The sequence below is a fragment of the Nansenia antarctica genome (assembly GCF_963989245.1).
Source record: "Nansenia antarctica genome assembly, chromosome: 4".
NCBI lineage: Eukaryota > Metazoa > Chordata > Actinopteri > Argentiniformes > Microstomatidae > Nansenia > Nansenia antarctica.
In genome coordinates, this window is record NC_137689.1 from 36,097,634 (window position 1) to 36,115,311 (window position 17,678).

Below are 17,678 nucleotides of genomic sequence, written 5' to 3' on the forward strand. Positions count from 1 at the left end.
CGTAACGAATGTATGCCCATACCCTAAGATGATAAAAAGAACCTACATTGTTTTATTCAATGTGAATACAAATAAAATGATTTTCTTTATTAAAAGATTTGGTCTTCAAAAAAGTCATTTTCCAAAACTGAGTCTTCAAAAAAGAGGGGGGGTCGTCTTATATTCGGGTCAATATGGTAACTATGAACTAGCTTGCTTAAATTGCAGCATCGCCACCGATTCAACACTCAAGAGGACCCTGACCCAGGAGAAATATACTGTTATTTATATTGAGAAATATACTGTTATTTATATTGAGAAATATACTGTGATTTATATTGAGAAATATACTGTTATTTATATTGAGAAATATACTGTGATTTATATTGAGAAATATACTGTTATTTATATTGAGAAATATACTGTTATTTATATTGAGAAATATACTGAGATATATACTGTGAACTTCTGTGGGTTAAACTGCCAAATCAGCGGCGGCTGGTGAGTTTTTTTTATTTTTTTATTTTTCTATTTTATAAAGATGCCATTGAAAGTGTGAATTTTATGTTTATATTTAAAGAAGAATAAATCCATATTTTAGTTGCAATTCTACCTGGACTGGATATACGATTTTGTTGGTTTGAATATTTGGATGTGCGTCAAAACCCCTGTATTGCCTGGACGGTGGTTACTAAATAGTTTGAAGCCACTACAGGCCAAATTGAGATATCTGCCTAACTCTACTCTCCTAACACTGCTGATTCACTGTGCATTATTGCCTATGCCATCAGCTTATCAGAATGCTTGTTACATTCCAAAATCACTATCTGCCCAAGTCATCTCTTTGACATAGGCATTGTTGACACTACCTACAAAGATGGCCCAGTGACCAGGTGACCAAGTAAAGCATGACTTAGGCAATTATGCTATGAGGCTAACGAAATAATAATTGCCACGTTGCTCAACGTCCGAGAAACACTGTGACTGGTGAAATGAGGTGTCAGCTAAGATGATTGAAAGATGTCTGTTGAATCAATTTAACCAGACACAGTGCTTCTCTTGGACGTTGAGCAACATGGCAATTATTATTTGTCAAAACGAGTTACTACGAGGGGGGGGGGCATTTTCAAGATCTCACCTGGGGCCCAACAGACCCACAGGCCGGCCCTGACAGCACCACAACAGCTGAAACAACAGCTAGAAGCGATAGTCACGGGTATCTCGGCCAATAATTGTGCTGTTTTTGCTATACAGTCCATTCACTTTCCCTGATAGCACGACACATTGTCCACATCTCCATTTCCAGTGACATCGCACCTGACATAAATAATCATGTATGCTCGTCCATGAATTGTGCTTTCATCTAATGTTATGCTACTACGGGAATCAAGTGATTTGACATTAGAAATGAATTTGTTTCATCTCTTGTGCAATGTTCTCTACAATCTGGGCACATGAATGATCGGATCGGTGAGCAGGGGCCAACTGTCGCGCCATTCATCTCATTAAGTTTCATAATTGGATTCAGTTTTGTATAAGGCATCCTTTCTTTAGCGACAGTATAGGCTGCCCTGAACGAACTAGTTGTCTCCTTATACATACTGGAGGTGAGTTCTGCTACTTTCTTCGGAAGCACTTGCTTTTGTTTGAGCTCTGCTATTTCAACAGTTTCAACGTTAGGTGTTATAACAGGGCAGCTGAATTCAAGTTTGGTTTCTTGGATGAAAACCCGAAACTTTCCAGGCTTGTCGACTCGGTCGGCAGCAGTGGCCTTTTTTGGGGCGGCATGATAGCTAGCTACTGAATGTCTTCTTCTCAATAATCGTGTTTTCACGTTCGCAAGCTCTCAACGATCATATTCTGCTGTTGCACAATATTCTACTGCGCCCCATAGTGTCTTGGTGGTAAAGTGCAGGCAGTCAAAGGCATACTGTCATTCACAGGAGATTAATGGTGCGCGTAGTTCTTCTGGAAAACGTGTTTATTTAAACATATTTATCATATAAATAAATATAAATAATACTCATTACATTGACATTTTTGATCAAATAATGGTTGTGGTAATGTATTATTAGCGACCCCCACAGATGTATGATTTTACTGCTTTCATGGGAGCTCAGACCTTCCTTATGGGAGCTCAGCTCCCATTGGCTCCCACATAACTCGAACCCTGGTTAGAGGTCTCTAGCACAGATTGTTTTCGCAGCTTGACTTTTGAGCCCAAAGGAGGCTGAGTGGAGTTGCTTGAGATGCTTCTTCTTCTTTTGTGTTTTCCAGCACAGATCTCAACTCTGCCTAGCTGCCTCCTCACTCAGGCAGAGTAGCATGGAGAAAGTTCAAAGAACCAATCCGGAGGCAGAGAGCTCAAACAGCTTAGGCTAGCGGAGGCTTCTGCACACACTGCTCCGGAGTAATCCAGTTACGCACTCTGGGTCGTACAGCACTCAGGAGATGGCCTGAAAAATATGTCGTTTTTTGTGAAATTCAAGAAAGACAGAAAACAGAAAACAAAGTTTGTTGTTGCGAGTGGAGCTAATGTTTTTGAGGAACTCCCTCCTAACTCGTTGAGCTAAACTGTCAATAAGAAAGTCCTTCATCCCTATTTTCTGAGTGCTTCTTTTATTTCTTCCCAACCACAGCGTTCCTGTTTAAGATCTCCCTCATAACATAGATAGCTTAACAACCTGCTGCTGAACAAGTCAAAGACCCAGGAAATCATCGTGGACTTCAGGATGAAAAAATCTGAGGTCCAGCCCCTGCTCATCGACGGAGAGAGCGTGGAGAGAGTCTCAGCGCTCCGATTCCTGGGGGTGCACATACAGGATGACCTGTCCTGGAAGAACAACACAGCAGCCACCATCAAGAAGGCACAACAGCGGCTCTACTTCCTGAGAGTCCTCAGGAAGGAACACAACAAGCAGGAGATACTGGTGGCCTTCTACCGCGGCGGAGTGGAGAGCATCCTCACCTACGGCATCTGCAACTGGTTCTCCAGCTGCACAACCGCGGAGAGAAATGCGCTACAGAGAGTCGTGAGAACAGCCCAGAAGATCACCGGCGCCCCCCTCCCCTCTCTGGAAGAGCTGTACAACACACGCTGTCTCAGGAAGGCCTCCAAGATCTCCAGAGACCCAACCCACCCTGGGTACGAACACTTTGCCCGGCTGCCCTCGAAAAGGCGGTACAGGACCATGGCCGCAAGGACAAACAGACTGAAGCACAGCTTCTACCCCAGGGCCATCCAGGCCCTGAACACAGCAAAGACCTAGGTTCTGGGCCCTGGACAGTCTGGACGGATTGATGGCAGCTGCTGGATTGAAAAAATCAGGTGTAGTGCTGAGGCACAAATATGTACATTTCAAGCCTGCAAACTGCGACACTTTAAATGAATGTGCAATAACACTATGTGCAATATGACAACCCTAGTCGTCTATCTGTACAGTATAGTATAGTGGATAGTGTACATAGCCTTTATTTATGTAAACCAGCTCCTTTCCCTTCTTGTTTTTTTCTTTTTTTTTCTTTTCTTTCCTAGCACCAGGGGAGCCACCCCTCCCAAATTTCGTTGTTTGGTACCTGTACTATAGCAATGACAATAAAGACCATTCATTCATTCATTCATTCATTCATTCATTCATTCAATCTCTCTCCATCTTGACATGGAGTTAGTCTACGGAGGGGATTCAGCGTGAGGCGTGAATGTGCTGTTTGTTTCTTAGAACAAATCTATTCTGGGAGGTGGGTGTAGGACATGCTGTCCTAAAAATGTCAGGGATAAGAGAGAGAGGGAGACAGAGAGAGAGAGAGAGAGAGAGAGAGAGAGAGAGAGAGAGAGAGAGAGAGTTGTTACTGGACGTGTACACCAAGAGCTCCGTGGTACTGGACGTGCACACCAAGAGCTCCGTGTTACTGGACGTGCACACCAAGAGCTCTGTGTTACTGGACGTGCACACCAAGAGCTCCGTGTTACTGGACGTGCACACCAAGAGCTCCGAAACCACATGCTGTCTGGCTTGTCTCTTGTCTCTTCTCTTGTCATGCTGTGCACACCAGGAGCTATACAGTTGCCTGGGTTTGCATCATGTATGGTTACTCTATGAATTATTTTATCAATAATAATAATTATGATGTCATATGTTTTATACATTTTTCCCCCCGTAATTTAACCCGTAACGTTAAAATAAAGAAGAAGAAAAGGTGACTTTTAACCAACATTTTATCTGTACTGGCTACCTACAATATGAAAGAATCTACCTACAATATGAAAGAAACTACCTACAATATGAAAGAAACTACCTAAATATGAAAGAAACTACCTACAATATGAAAGAAGCTACCTACAATATGAAAGAAACTACCTACAATATGAAAGAAACTACCTATAATATGAAAGAAACTACCTACAATATGAAAGAAACTACCTACAATATGAAAGAAGCTACCTACAATATGAAAGAAACTGCCTACAATATGAAAGAAACTACCTACAATATGAAAGAAACTACCTACAATATGAAAGAAACAATGATTTAAATATCCCCGATCAGACAGACAACCTGATTAGGTTGATCAATCAGAAGTCCAGTCAGACTTATAGCCTGATAATGATAGTTTCCCCCACTGGCTAACAATGGCCCTAAATTCTCCATCAGTTCTGTTTCTACCTGGTATTTGTTGTTTTTGTGTAAGGTTGATATTAAGGTTGATATTAAGGTTGATATTAAAGAGTCATGCAGCGCTCTGCCCTTTTAAAAGCGGAAACCTCTGGCTCATATTTTGAACATGACAGTTCCCTGGGGTACCGTTCCTGGGGTACCGTTCCCAAAGTGTGGAAGGTAGTCAGTATACTTCCTCTTCATAAGGTGAATAATGGAGTCCCTGATCGATTCTCACATGCGGTCCTTTTATCAATAACTTGCACCAGTCATGTTTTAGCTGTGGTCCATAGCCCCACCTCTGCTGCTTCCCTAGCTGTGAATGACATGGTGATCTCCCTGGATAAGAAACAGCATTGTGCAGCCCTCTGTATTGACCGCTCTAAGGCTGTTGATATGGTTGATCATGTTACAGAGGTTACCTACCGTTGGTTTGGATCAGTCGGCCTGTAATTGGTTTTAAAAATGACTTGCAGAATAGGACTCAATAGACGCCTTTTCGACAGCGGTGCCTGCACGTGCCTTTTGCTTTGAGCCTAGTGGACAAGCTTGTTTGAATTTTCCACAGTTGCGCTTTCTAATCCCGCCCTGTGTGAATGTAAGGTGGCGACCTATGGAGATACTCACAACACATCAAACCCTCCTGTCTCCAAACAGGTTCTTGTCATTGTGAATTGTATTTGTAAAAAAAAAAGTGTTTATTAAGTGTCTATTCACTATTAGCCTCAAAAGGACCAGGGGGGTAGAGAAGGCTAAAAGCCAGAGTTTTAAACATTGAATACACCTGGAGTAAAGCCTGTTGAATACACCTGGAGTAAAGCCTGTTGAATAGACCTGGAGTAAAGCCTGTTGAATAGACCTGGAGTAAAGCCTGTTGAATAGACCTGGAGTGAAGCCTGTTGAATAGACCTGGAGTAAAGCCTGTTGAATAGACCTGGAGTAAAGCCTGTTGAATAGACCTGGAGTAAAGCCTGTTGAATAGACCTGGAGTAAAGCCTGTTGAATACACCTGGAGTAAAGCCTGTTGAGTAGACCTGGAGTAAAGCCTGTTGAGTAGACCTGGAGTAAAGCCTGTTGAATAGACCTGGAGTAAAGCCTGTTGAGTAGACCTGGAGTAAAGCCTGTTGAATAGACCTGGAGTAAAGCCTGTTGAATACACCTGGAGTAAAGCCTGTTGAGTAGACCTGGAGTAAAGCCTGTTGAGTAGACCTGGAGTAAAGCCTGTTGAGTAGACCTGGAGTAAAGCCTGTTGAGTAGACCTGGAGTAAAGCCTGTTGAATAGACCTGGAGTAAAGCCTGTTGAGTAGACCTGGAGTAAAGCCTGTTGAATAGACCTGGAGTAAAGCCTGTTGAATAGACCTGGAGTAAAGCCTGTTGAGTAGACCTGGAGTAAAGCCTGTTGAATACACCTGGGGCCTCATTTATAGAAAGTACTCAGATAAAATGTTGATCTTACCCGTGTCGTACGTAGAAAACCAGGTCAATGTAGTGATTTATACGATTTCAACGTGAGTCAATTTGACCTTGGAAACGATCGTAGCTCTACGTCGGGTATTGACTTTGCGTACGCACATTACCTACTGGTTATGCAGAGTTATTACAGGCATGTGAGCCGCACTGCCTACTGTAATTCATGCAAGTGGCTCGTAATAAAATTAACAATGTTGTTATCAGCCGAGAAAATTAGTTTAATTCAAGATTTAAAAGGAACTGATGTTTATGATTGTATTTCAGTCGTCCTTTATATCCCTCCGGAGCTGTCTATCTCCCCTTCAACATGCCTAGTGCATTCCACAACGGACCTTGCCCGGCCACGCGCTAAATTATACTGGATTTTCTCCAGTGTCTGGGAGTGAGCAAAGGGAGTGAGCAGCCATATAAGAACAAGACCACCTGATAAGAATAAGAAGAATAAGCTGGTATTCAACCTCCCCAAATACTCGCATGTCACCCCTCTCCTTCGCACCCTGCACTGGCTCCCGATAGCAGCTCGCATCAGATTCAAGACCCTGGTGCTTGCATACCAGGCAGCTAAAGGGACAGCCCCTGCCTACCTGAAGGAAATGGTAACCCCCCAAACCCCTGCCCGCTCACTCCGCTCCTCCACCTCGGCTGGCCGACTGGCCCCACCTCCTCTACACAGCAGTCGGGCTGCCCGATCACGTCTCTTCACAACACTGGCTCCCCGCTGGTGGAATGAGCTCCCCACGGCCGTCAGAACGGCTGAGTCACTACTAGGGATGCACGATATGCATTTTTTCCAACCGATACCGATACCGATATTTACCCGCTTCTCGTGGCCGATAACCGATACCGATATTATTATTATTATTTTATTTTTTCTTTCCTAGCCCCAGGGGAGCTCCCCCTCCCAAATTTCGTTGTTTGGTACATGTACTATATCAATGACAATAAAGACCATTCAGATATAATTTCACAGTTGATAACCTGTAGTTCATGCACACCTGAAGGTAAGAAAGGCTATGTAGTGAGCAAAGATTGATGATTTAATATTCCATAGTGATCTCACCAAATCTAACTTACATCACTATTGTTAACACAACAAAGAGAACACTTCTGTCTCTTCAAATGTTCATTTATTATTTCCTCTAACAAACTAAATCTGTTATAGACAGTGCACAATGCGTTTTTTAGCCAAGATCTGGCCTCCTTTTATGAAAACAAAAAAGGCTCACCTAAGAGTAATTAGATGCGTTGTGCGACCTCATCATTGTCCGAGTCTCTCCTAGGGTCATAGCTGTAACATACTGTGTGTTGTCTCACTACACCACACTAACACACTGATGTGATTCGCTTTCTGTATCCGTCGTGTCCCAACGGAGTTGCCGTAGGTCACGGCCAGCAACCAGAAATAAACTACATGTCTACAGTAAAGTCGTGTCCGTGTCTGTCAAGAACATTACAATAGCGAGCAGCGGTAAAGCTGTCAATTCCCTTGTCATCCAGTACCGGGAAACCGATGTCAGGGCTATGTGGCACTAAGTCCGCCCAGCATGGTGTCGGTAAACCTGGAGACATGTCGTCCGCGTTAGACTGTGATGGCAGCGGATCTTCTCCCGACAGGCTAGCCATGCGACTTAGCCGTCAGCGGAGAAGTTTCTTGGGGAACACTGCACAGTGGATACACTCATCGGTAGAGATAACAGCGGCCTGGGCGTGGATTAATCCCAGACACGCTGCGCACTTAGAGTGGGTGTCCCAGCTAGCCATTTACGTCTTGGCTGTGCTAGGTCCGCTAGCTGTGCTAGGTCCGCTAGCCTCAACGTTAGCCATTGCTGGCTAGGGGTTGTAGGCTAGCTGCTAGCAGGCCTCGCTACTTCACCCGTTAGCTTGTCAGCTATCAAGGGAAAACAGAGGGGCAAGTGGAGGGATATTACTATCTACCCGCTACAAGATGTGTCGTTGTGTTGTAACTCGTAGATCTTTGCCCTCCTCTCCGAACTTTTGTCGAACATGTGTTGCAAATTGCAAACGCAATATCTGCCTCAGAAACTGTGAAGAATGTCCACACCGGGGAAGGCATGTTTCGCTCGCGTCTCGTCAAAACAAACTGCGTGCCTGAGTGCGGAAACCGGAAGCAGAACGCGGAAACCGGAAGCAGAAATATTTCCGGCTTCATAATATCGGTTAAATATCGCCTAAATTTTATAAAACCGATAAATACCGATAAACATTAATGTCCCATTATCGGGCCGATAAATATCGGTGCCGATAATATTGTGCATCCCTAGTCACTACCTATCTTCCGTCGTAGACTGAAGACCCATCTCTTCAGGTAACATCTTAACTGCTCCTCCTGAGACATCTTCTGACCCTCACCACTACGTCTCCTAAAGACACCCGCTTTCCCCTCTACTGTGTCCCTAAGAACTTCTATTGCCCCCCTTGTACTGTTTCTCAGTTTCGTAGAAGTTTTAGTAGAAGGCGATAGGGAGAAGGTTTTTTCTTCTATCAGTGGCCCCGGGCCCGAGCTAGATTACTCTTCCTGCAACGAATGGTGGACTGCTGATTCATATGCTTAGTATTCAAATGTATTGATTGTAAGTCGCTTTGGAATAAGGCGTTTGCTAAATGCCAAACATTTTAATGTAATTATATTATTACAGTATAAGCAGCACTCGACAGTCAAAATCGTCCCCCTATTTCGTCCCCCTCTTTCCATACTCTATGTAATTTTATCAATGAACGTGGTATTACTGCTATTTCAAGGTGTGAGAGGGCACGCACACATGCAATGACATTTTTACCAAGTTACTGACACTGACTTCAGTAATACCACTGACGCTGAGGGGATGCTTAAATTGTCGTCATGATAAAATCCACCACCTCCCCTGATTTTCTTTTACAACTTGAGTACTGAGTATAAGCATGTGCCTGGTTAGTTGTCATGATCAAACGTTACAAATGCAACTTACCGGGAAGCCACCCTTCTCTGCCCTCTCCCGCTTCCAGACGAACGCCTACCCTATATTATAGCACTTGTCTTAATTCAGCCGCTATAATTGAGCCGCTATCACAGGGCATTAATACAAACCTCATTCACCTGCGTTCATTTTACCTGCGTTGGTATTTATAGAAGGAAGCACGTACGCAACTTTAAACCATCGCAGCCCGTTTTATAAATAATGCTTACGTCCGTTTAGAAAAATGTGCTTAAGTGAAAGTCAAAGATGACGTTCAAGTACTTTTTTATAAATGAGGCCCCTGGAGTAAAGCCAGTTGAATACACCTGGAGTAAAGCCTGTTGAATCCTGGGAGTGATAATTGAATTCCTTGATGAATGAATGAATGAATGAATGAATGGTCTTTATTTGTCATTGCTACAGTACAGGTACCAAACAACGAAATTTAGGAGGGGTGGCTCCCCTGGTGTTAGGAAAGAAAAAAAGAAAGAAAAAAACGTTTTAAAAGGAATCACAAGAAGGGAAGGAGCTGGTTTACATAAATAAAGGCTATGTACACTATCCACTATACTATACTGTACAGATAGACGACTAGGGTTGTATTGCACAGTAGTGTTATTTCACATGTATGAAGGATCTATTAGGACGTGTTTTAACTGAATATATTCTGTACATTGTTGTTGTAATTGATTTGTGAGTAAATGTGCTGAATGTTTGTAATGTTGAATGTGCATTTGACTGTTGTAAACATAACAGGGCTCCTCTGACAAAGGAGACCTCGGTCTCAGTAAATAAAGGTTTAATAATGAGTATAGTATAGTATAGTATAGTATACTAGTAGAGTATAATGATGTCATTTAACTATTGTAATGTCATACTGTACCAGCAGAGTTGTCGTTTGCTCTGGCGCCCAGAATAGAAAAGATTTCAAACTGATTTCCTGCCAACATTCAGGACTATGATCAGAATACTATCATGCTGGGCTTGAAGCCGTTTTGTTCTCCAGTAGCTTTGTTTCACTGGTGTCACAAATAGGATCCATTTCATTGGACTAAAGCCTGATTTATACTCCTGCGTCGAATTTACGCCGGCTACGCCGTAGCCTCCGCGAGGGCTCTCCAAGTTTATAGTTCTACGTTGGTCCGCGGACCGCGTCGCGTTGGTCGGTGTACTCATAGCGGCATAATAGCGATCAAAAAACTTATTTTTGTTATGCTTGTTGTAAAGAAAATGTCTATAATGCATTGAAATGACAGTAAACTATCATACATTTTCAAATCTTTATTAATAAGTAATTACAGAAAAAGTAAATGACATTTCTGTCATGACTTCCGCATTTACGAGAGTCGGAATGTGACGCTACCAAGCGGACCAATCATAGTTCTTATAGATAACTTAACATTAAATATGTCTATCATAAATATAATTTAAACCCAACGAACAGCCATGGGGCTCCCTGTAACTAATCATTTATTTCTAAATAAACAGGATTGTACATCTCGTAAATGTGAATCGCGCTCAGGAAGGCTGTGCCTGACGCTTCCATAGGGCGCTCCGTTGGAACGGTGTACTCAAAGCGGCATAATAGCGATCTTTTTGTTGTTATGCTTGTTGTAAATAAAAGTTATATGATACATTGAAATGACATTAAACTAAGATAATACGATGGTTATCATACTTTTTCAAATCTTTATTAATGAGTAATTACAGAAAAGGTAAATTACATTTCTGTCATGGCTTCCGCATTTTGGTCTACGAGAGAGTCGGAATCATGTGCTACCAAGCGGACCAATCACAGAGCTTACGGTTGCGTAGAAACTGACGCGTTCTTAAATTTTTGGAGATGTGCACGTCAACCTACGCCGTAGGCAAGGCGGGCCCACGCGGGACTACGCAAGGCTACGGCGTTGATTTTACGCAGAAGTCTAAATCGGCCTTAAGAGTTGGGCCTTTACTGTTGCTTTGTATGGAAATATAATTGTGTTGAACTCCTCTTTCCTTTGTAATACCTAGCTAACACCAAGCTCCATCCACTTACCTTGACCTCCGTCCTCCCTCTCTCAGAGTCCAGTGGTCAACATCCAGTGTGCATTTTGCTTTTTGATTTAGCATTTAGCATTTTTAAGCGTTTATAAAGCTCTCACTGGCACAGCACCAGAATATCTGAAAGACCTTTTGCTAGCATATCAGCCCAATAGAGCTCTCGGGTCTTTTGCTAGCATATCAGCCCAATAGAGCTCTCAGGTCTTCTGCTAGCATATCATCCCAATAGAATGAATGAATGAATGGTCTTTATTGTCATTTCTATAGTACAGGTACCAAACAACGACATTTAGGAGGGGTGGCTCCCCTGGTGCTAGGAAAGAAAAAAAAACTAAAAAAACAAGAAGGGAAAGGAGCTGGTTTACATAAATAAAGGCTATGTACACTATCCACTATACTATACTGTACAGATAGACGACTAGGGTTGTCATATTGCACATAGTGTTATTGCACATTTATTTAAAGTGTCGCAGTTTGCAGGCTTGAAATGTACATATTTGTGCCTCAGCACTACACCTGATTTTTTCAATCCAGCAGCTGCCATCAATCCGTCCAGACTGTCCAGGGCCCAGAACCTAGGTCTTTGCTGTGTTCAGGGCCTGGATGGCCCTGGGGTAGAAGCTGTGCTTCAGTCTGTTTGTCCTTGCGGCCATGGTCCTGTACCGCCTTTTCGAGGGCAGCCGGGCAAAGTGTTCGTACCCAGGGTGGGTTGGGTCTCTGGAGATCTTGGAGGCCTTCCTGAGACAGCGTGTGTTGTACAGCTCTTCCAGAGAGGGGAGGGGGGCGCCGGTGATCTTCTGGGCTGTTCTCACGACTCTCTGTAGCGCATTTCTCTCCGCGGTTGTGCAGCTGGAGAACCAGTTGCAGATTCCGTAGGTGAGGATGCTCTCCACTCCGCCGCGGTAGAAGGCCACCAGTATCTCCTGCTTGTTGTGTTCCTTCCTGAGGACTCTCAGGAAGTAGAGCCGCTGTTGTGCATTCTTGATGGTGGCTGCTGTGTTGTTCTTCCAGGACAGGTCATCCTGTATGTGCACCCCCAGGAATCGGAGGGCTGAGACTCTCTCCACGCTCTTTCCGTCGATGAGCAGGGGCTGGACCTCAGACTTTTTCCTCCTGAAGTCCACGATGATTTCCTGGGTCTTTGACTTGTTCAGCAGCAGGTTGTTAACCTTGCACAGCTTGCTCAGCTGCTCTACCTCATCCCTGTACGCCGCCTCGTCCCCCCCCGAGATGCAGCCCACCACGGTGGTGTCGTCTGCAAACTTTACGATGGAGTTGCTGGGGTGGACGGGGGTGAAGTCGTAGGTGTAGAGGTTGTAGAGGATGGGGCTTAGCACGCAGCCCTGGGGGGACCCAGTGCTGAGTCTGAGGGCTGTGGAGGTGTGGGAGCCCACCCGCACCCTCTGGGGGCGGTCGGACAGGAAGTCCTTGATCCATGCACATATAGAGTGTGATAGTCCCAGGTCTAGTAGTTTGGTCACTAGCCTGTCTGGAAGGATGGTGTTGAAGGCAGAGCTGAAGTCCACAAAGAGCAGTCTCGCGTAGCTGTTTCCCCTCTCCAGGTGGGATAGAGTGGCGTGGAGAGTCGTCGCGATGGCGTCCTCTGTGGACCTGTGGGCTCTGTAGGCGAACTGGTATGGATGTGTGAGTATGTGGGCCCGGACTAGTTTCTCGAAGCACTTCATGATGATTGGTGTGAGTGCCACCGGGCGGTAGTCGTTTAGGCAGCTCACCGTGCTTTTCTTCGGGACTGGGATGATAGTTGAGGTTTTCAGGCAGGGTGGGATGGTGGCCTGGGACAGGGACTGGTTGAAGATGTTGGTGAAAACCCCGGCCAGCTGGTCGGCGCAGTCCCTCAGCACCCGTCCCAGGACGCCATCCGGCCCCGAGGCTTTCCTGGGGTCCACCGCCTTCAGCACGCGTCTCACTTCATGCTCTGTGAGGGTGAGGCTGCTGAGAGCTGGAGAGAGTGGTGTTTGTGTTGTGGTTACCTCCGTTCGCCCCTCGTCGAACCGGGCGTAGAAGGAGTTCAGCTTTTCCGCCAGCAGGGGGTCGTCCTCTGCGGCTGTGAGCCTGTTGGCTCTGAAGTTTGTCATGTGCTGAACCCCCTGCCACATCCGCCTGGAGTCGTTGCTCAGGAAGCATTCCTCAATCTTCTCTCTGTGGTCTGCCTTGGCCTCTCGGATGCCGCGCTTTAGGTTAGCCCTGGTGGTGCTGTACAGCAGTGTGCCCTTCCCTGCGAAGAAGGCGTTGTCCCTCTCATTGATCAGTTTTTGGACCTTCCCAGTCATCCATGGCTTCGTGTTGGGGTAGACCCGGACCCGTTTGTCCACGGTGACTGAGTTGGTGCAGTTCACTATGTGGTTCAGAACCGACGACGTGAACTGTTCCAGGTCCTCATGCTCATATTCCTGCCATGAGGTGTCATTTAGGCAGATCTGCAGTGGAGCGGACCCTTCTGGCCAGGTTCTGACAGTCTTAGTGGTGATGGGAGCACTTTTCCTCATGGTAGTGTAGGCTGGGATCAGGAGGATTGACACATGGTCAGACATGCCTAGATGAGCTAGCGGTCTAGCCTTGTAAGCACGCTTGATGTTGGTGTATACCTTATCCAGTGTTTTTTCTCCTCTTGTTGCACATTTAACATGCTGATAGAACTTGGGTAGTACTGCCTTCAGGTCGGCATGATTAAAATCTCCGGCGATAATGTGGACTGCCTGTGGGTCCGCGCTCTGTTGACCACTGATGACGTCATATAGCCGCGCCAATGCTAAGCTACCATCTGCATTTGGTGCAATGTAAACGCTTGTAATATACACTGCATTGAATTCCCTCGGGAGGTAAGTGGGTCGGCATTTAACAGTCAAGTATTCCAGGTTTGGGGAACAGTGGCTACTTACAGTTTTCGTGTTTAAGCACCAGCTATCCTTCGTAGATATAATGAGCCCACCTCCGCGGGTCTTTCCACTAAGCAAAGTCCGATCTGCCCGGTGAAGGGATCTCCCTTCCAGGCTAACCGCGGAGTCCAGGATAGTGTCATTTAGCCAGATTTCAGTGAGAATAATCACACAGCTATCTCCCACGATGTTATTTGTGACGACCTGTAGTCTCAATTCGTCCATCTTATTAGCCAGGGACCTGACGTTGGATAGGAAAATACTCGGCAAAGCTGGCTTATCCGGGCTTCGCCTCAGCCTGGCTAGCAGGCCTCCCCTTTGTCCTCGGCGTTGTTTACGGTCTCGCCTCCGACGTTTGCGCCTGAGGGCTGGGATCGCGTAGTATTTTTCACCCGGCGACCGCGCGAGGTCGAATGGGATCCTTTGTTGTTTCAAGAACTCCGCCTTTACAGTCCCCTCGTTTTTCGCACCAACTTCTAGTAAGTCTAGTCTGCTGTAGGTACTATTTACACAACCGTTCCCTATAAGTACTAAAATAAAAATCTACATACAAATGTACTTAAAAACACTAAAGAACACCAGTGTTGAAGCCACTCGAGCCGCTGCGTCTGTGCGCGCCGCCATCTTGAGAGAGGATAACTCAGGTCAGGTCTTCTGCTAGCATATCAGCCCAATAGAGCTCTCAGGTCTTCTGCTAGGATATCAGCCCAATAGAGCTCTCAGGTCTTCTGCTAGCATATCAGCCCAATAGAGCTCTCAGGTCTTCTGCTAGCATATCAGCCCAATAGAGCTCTCAGGTCTTCTGACACTGGTTTTCTCTGTGTACTACATGTACAAAAGAAGAGATTTGGTGAGGCTGCATTCTCATTTTATGCAACCAGATTGTGGAATGCACTGCCAGTTTACATTAGGGATGCAACCTCAGCACATATGTGACAAGGTTTGATTAATAGGTCCCCATCTCGGCAATTGTAAAAGATCACAATCGAGCCAAACAAGTCTTGTTGTGAAAAAATGTGTTTTCCGTTTTTTGGCATAGGACGACAAACGAAGCAATGAAGAACCCACTCGATATCATATCCAACAGTTTTACATTCCCTAAATACCTACATTTAGTTATCAAAGTCGGGTGGGGGGTATTATTCGTATTAGTGTGGCAGTGTGTGTAGCCACGCCAACCCCAGCTCTATGTAAGGAGCCATCTGCAAGTGGATCTGTTTGTTTACAAGGTGGAGGCTCAAGCTCTAGCTAACGCTATCAACAGAATTTCAAAAGCAGGCAGAAATATCGACAGTGGGCAATTAATGAACTCCTTCATTTTGGACTATACATAACGGGAACTCCGAACGGGAACTCCGAATCTGACGATGACAGATGACAACGGAATTTCAGACATTGATCTCCACACCAGTTCACTATTCTTGGGACAGTCGTCTGCAGACAGACCTTCTGCTGTGTTCTTAGGTAAGTTTTAGTGAGTTACATGTGTTGTATACTAGGATTTTGTGTTGTTTACTTAGGATAGCCAAACAGTTATTTGTTGTTTTGTGAGTAAGGTAGATAGCCCCGTTGTTGGCATCAGTTATCAGACCACTGAAACGGCTCACCACAATTATGCCACCCCTCTACAAAACGAATAGGAGATGGTGTGAGGAAGAAATAGGTTGTCAAATATAAAACATAATGAATAAATACAGACCTACTAAACATGCAACATAGTGTAATATGTTTCATGCACCATTTTAGTGTGTTTGTGTGTACCAGCTAGCCAAACAAGTGTTAGCTTGTTAGCTAGCTAGCTAGCTTTGTTAGAGATATAATAGATTATAGAAAAAGTAAATGCTTTTGTAATGAACGATAATGTTGTGTGGAATCAAAAATAATGATTAATTCATTGATGTGTAGATTTGCTGTAGAATAATACTGTGAATTTAAATTATTTCACTAGCCTACTTACAGTACACTGAGTCTGTGGAAAACCTACACTAGAGAAGAGTCCACACCTCTGACCTGAAATTTGTGTTACAGAATGACGAGGTGAGAGGTTCTGAGAGATGACAACTTGATGAGAGTCACCAGGACTTCAGGTATTTGTCATTGTCATTGTATAAGCAATTCTATTTTATGAAGATAGTAGTAGGCTATTTCATTAAAAGTGGTGTTGGTAACAGTGGGCAATCATTTTAAATGTACTGTCTTCTTTTTTTATTGCAGCTTTGATGCCCAGATGGGATGGGAAGGAACTACACCGAAGTCCCACTTGATGCTTTATGGACTATAATGATAAATGCATGCACACGGACACAACATTATAATTTTTTAACATTCTATTATTGTATTGCTCAATTGTATCTTGCCTAATTTTTTCCATTGCCATGAATTTTACTCTCTTGTAATGGGATGTAATAAACTTTTCGCACACATGGCAATAAAAAATCATGAATCTTGAATTATTATTATTATTATTATTATTGTTTAGCTATTTAAACGTGTCAGCCCTGCATGTTTCCTGAGGGTTAGCTGACAACCCCACTGACAGATGACAGGTAGATAATGACAGGTAGTGTAATGGGGGAGTGGTTGTCTTAAGGGTGTGGTTGTCTTGAGGGAGTGATTAGGGTGGAGTTAACCAGCTATTGTTCCCACCCATTACCTCTGTGAAAAACGTCTCTGAAGACTTTGAGGCTAGATATCTCAGTACGGTGGTTCAGGGGGTATCAACATTCAAATATCCATGACTTCTTCAACTTGTTTCAGATTTCAATGTATGACACATCATTTTAAAGCTTACAATCTACCCTTTCATAATCTGGAAAAAACAGAAACATTATTTTGCCCTAGTTGAGGACTTTTTAACCATGTCCAGTCACATATGTTCAAGTCAAGACTAAAAACCCATCTTTTTAATATTGCCTTTAAATGAATAAATAATTAAATGATGATTATATAATGATCAGAGCACTTTGAGCTGCAACGTTTGCAGGAAAAGCACTATGCAAATAAAACGTTATTATTATTATTATTATTATTATTATTATTATTATTTCACTTTACCACCACCGTTCTCCCTCACTCAGAGGCCACCAGCATCAACATCGAGTGTGCATTTATTGATAATGGCTACCTTACACTACCATATTATTGATTAATCTCCAGATATGTGGCACCTGCACACCTGCAAGGTCATTAGTGATTAAATTACATGCATGAAAACCGTTTGGCAGTTTGGTAGATCTATGACAGATTACTGATCGTCTCAACAGTATAGCTGATTTTCTAATTAGCACAGTTATGATGACAAACACATGGAAGGAGCATATACTATATTTTATATATTCTAGATTTGTCTCCACTGCAGCTCCCAGTCTTTGGAACACTTTCCCAAACCACATGAAGGAATCCAGCTGCTCTCCTCCCTCAAACGATCCCTCAAAACCCATCTTTTTAGGCGTGTAATCTTTCACTATTTTTATTGTTGGTTTTACTGACTGTTATTTTATTTGTTGTTTCATTTTATTCTCTCCATGAAATGTAGTGTCTTTGAGTACTGAACAGATTATATTATTCTTATTCTTACATCTATTCCTATTCAAGCTGTTTAGCTGTCACTTCTTTTTTTTTATAAGTTATTTTTTCTGAGTGGGGCAGTCCCACTCATATTTTTCAATTTATTGGACAGA